The sequence below is a fragment of the Vitis vinifera genome, chromosome 10 (genome assembly GCF_030704535.1).
Source record: "Vitis vinifera cultivar Pinot Noir 40024 chromosome 10, ASM3070453v1".
Classification (NCBI taxonomy): Eukaryota; Viridiplantae; Streptophyta; class Magnoliopsida; order Vitales; family Vitaceae; genus Vitis; species Vitis vinifera.
Window position 1 is genome coordinate 5,676,390 of NC_081814.1, and position 3,422 is coordinate 5,679,811.

General features: G+C 40.6%; 1 pseudogene across 1 annotated transcript; it reads right to left on the reverse strand.

Annotated features, from left to right (window-relative positions):
* Positions 1-803: 803 nt before the first annotated feature.
* On the reverse strand, positions 804-2,878 carry LOC100261681 (polyphenol oxidase, chloroplastic-like; annotated as a pseudogene). Its single transcript, XR_002029618.2, has one exon. The product of XR_002029618.2 is annotated as a polyphenol oxidase, chloroplastic-like (transcript).
* Positions 2,879-3,422: the final 544 nt, after the last annotated feature.

Sequence of the window (3,422 nt, forward strand, 5' to 3'; positions counted from 1 at the left end):
CAATAGTTGTCTTCACCAAAACCCAAGAAAGCCTACTTTGTCAAAGTCTCCGGAGAGAAACTAAAGATAGATTCAGTAGAGTATGTGCTATGTAAGGTTGTAAGGTTATATTTGGTTCTCATTAAATTTGAGGAAAAATACGAAAGAAAGAAAAATTGAAGGAAAATAAAAAATAAATTTAAATTTAATAAATTATTTTTATACATTTTTTTAAACTTATTTTACTTATTTCTCTTTATTTTAGTAAGATTAAACAATTTCAAAATACATAAAATTCAAATTAATTATAATTATATTTTATTTTCTTTTCTTTTATATTTTTTATAGTGAAATCAAATATGAGAAAACCATTTTTCTAAATAATTTTTTTTCTTTACTTAGTATTTTCTGAAACCAAACATAGCTCAAGAATAAATAGGACTGGGCTATGTTTCTTATAAGATAAAAGAGAATCACATTTTTAAGTTTTTATTTATTTATTTGCTTATTTTGATAAATAAAAGAATGTAACAAAAATGCAACTAATGTGCACGAAAGTACACACAATGAGCCTCAAAAGGTAAAACAAAAAAGAGGAAAAACAAAAAACTACTCTTTCCTAGCACAAAAACCCAACTAATCTATAAAATTAATTAAAGAAATAGTGCTTCCATTTATGTACACATTTTTAAGTTTTTAAAGGCAGAACTATCTCGAAAATTGTCCACTCGGTTAATTGTCCTATAATTACGGTTTGCATGTATACATATATCTATTAGATTAATTTTGTTTAAAAAACTTATAACTTTAAAAATAAAATAACATGGAAGGGGAAAGTAGAAAGAAATTTCACATTTTCCATTAGTCACATACTGATGTGATTTACATGATACATAATGCGTAGAAATGACCTTCATTGATTTCGAAACACACGTGACCGGATACATATAATGGATAAGAATCGAAAGGTGGGATCAATCGGAAACAAACTCGATCTCAATTCCACCAATGGTGACACCATCGGTCCCAGCACGAGGGACTATAGTCACGATCACACTCTCATCATCTTCAGCCCCCAAGTTATCTAGTAATTCATTTATCGCTAACCTCAGGCTGGTCTTTGTCTTCATTCTCTGCGTATGCTTGTGTGGTACGTTCACCAAGCTTCCTGCGAACTCACTATTACTAGGCTTACTCACTGAATAATCTTCGTCGTTGATGTACACATCAAACTTCACGAAATCATCTCTATCTAGCTCTATTCCTTTTATCAGCAACACCTCTTCTTCATCCTCTTTCTCCTTCTTGCTTCTTGATTTCTTTGGCCTCGGAACTTCTACTCTTATTACTGAGTTAAGAGGTTTTGGGAAGCCTCCACTGCTGCTGATCGTCGTCTTTGGGAGTTCCGCCGCTTTCGCTACTCCCGACTTGGAACTTTTGGTGGTCGTCTTCGCTTTGGGCTGCGTACTTTTTTTTAGCCATGGAATAGGAATATCCTGATATTTGTATCTCAGCTTGAGATGGTCGAGGCAGTCTCGGACCTTGACGCGAACAAGTTGGGCGTTCTCGTCGTAGAAGACGAACCCGGCGTTTAGCCAATCTGGGTCCGTGAATTCCGTTCTATTTTTACCTCCTATAGCTTTCCATAGCGTCCACATACGGTCGACGTTGGAGTGGTGACCGAAAAATATGGGGTCTCTGCCGGCAGTATAGAAGTTTCCCATGTCCTCATGAGGCTCGTCAAAAAGTCCAGTCCATATGTGGACTGGACCATGTGGGACGTTCTCAATGGTACCCGGTCCGGGGTCAGGCTGATCGCCAGCACGGTATGGGGCACCAAAGAATAGCTTAGCAGTCGTGGCACCCGACACAACTTGCCGGTACATGATTGACAGGTTGTTGGCAACTAATTCCGAAACTGGGATTGTGGGTTCGGTGAAATCGTAGTCGAGATCGATTACAGTCGGAGGCAGGTGGTTGGCGTTGCGCTTCGCGTCGTAGAGTGTTGATGTGGAATCAGCATAGATGCCCGGCATTTGCATTCCAGGAGGAGGGGAATCCCAGCTCCAATAGGGCAAAGCGAAGGTGGGATCGTTAATCAGTTTTGCAAGAATTCTCTCATGAAAGTAGCAATAGAAACGGTGGAAAGGGAAGAAAAGCCATGAAAAATGAACCTGGAGCTCTAGGTCCGGAAACCCAACCTGATCATAAGCCCCATCGCAATAGGCGCAATGGACATTGGCCTGCTGCATGAAGCTCCGTGGATCATCATCAGGAAGAGCTTTCATTAGCTCAATGGCCTTTTTATACTTGGCTATGTACTCTTTGCTGACCAAGTGAGCAGCTGGCCTAATGCGCATGGGGGAATCTGGGGAAGGTAGCTGGAAATCTATAATCTTTGTGGTGGCTGGCGGGCAACAATTTGTGGGCGTTACACCCTCAGGCACGGTGGCGGCACCACACTTGTTTACATCCGGTGCCTGGATGGGAGCCCCAAAGGCTAATGGCTCAGTGGCGCCGAGGCCGCCAGCGGCACCATACAGCCCTCCTATGCCAAGAAGCACATTCCTCCTATCTAACTTCCCTGGGGAAGTTTCTCGAATGTCGGAGGTAGAATCCGAGTTTGGATCACCATTTGTAGAATTGCACGACACTTTACTAGGAGCAGATCTGTGGTTTCGATTTCTGACTCCCCCGAGAAACCCTGTGAAACAAGGGAGAAGGTGACAAGGCCGAAATGTTGGAGGTGGTGACGGTGGCGGTGGCGGTGGCGGTGGAGGTTGTGAGCTGCCAAGGCAAAGAAGCCATAGCTTTAGAGGAGTTACGGGTGATAAGTGAGACCGCTCTATGGCCTCAGTCTCTGTACAGAATGAACTGGGGTAGGTAGTACGTATTCTTACCTTAGGGATGTCGAGAAAACACTTGCCGTAGAAAAGTAAATAAATAAAAAGCTGAAAAGGACAAGGAAAACTGATTTTCTGCACTGTATAGGCCCCCCATGGAAATCTCCCATTATCCATTTGGAATCATCCTATTCCTTGCTTTATCTTCAATATTGATAAATGCTGCTTCTTCATGGAGTTAACAGCAACGAAAAATAGTTCCTTAATTAATTATTTGTCGAGATTAAGAACAGACACTTCGATTTTCCTCAAACAAAACACCATGCACGTATCTCTTTGTTGGAAACTTACACATTTAGCTTCGCCATTGATAACACAAACACCCACTGCCTGCATCTTCATTTATCACGTAACTGCATAAATGCTTATTTAAATTACATGAATATATAATTTTAATCTCAAAAAAAAATGCAGCAACTCCCCACATGATTTTTTTTTCCCTTTTTTGTTTTTCTCTCTTGATATTTAGAGATAAAGGCAGCTAAGATTCGCCACGTTATATTCCTCTACGATAGAGAAACCTTTGTCACTCCTCTCACT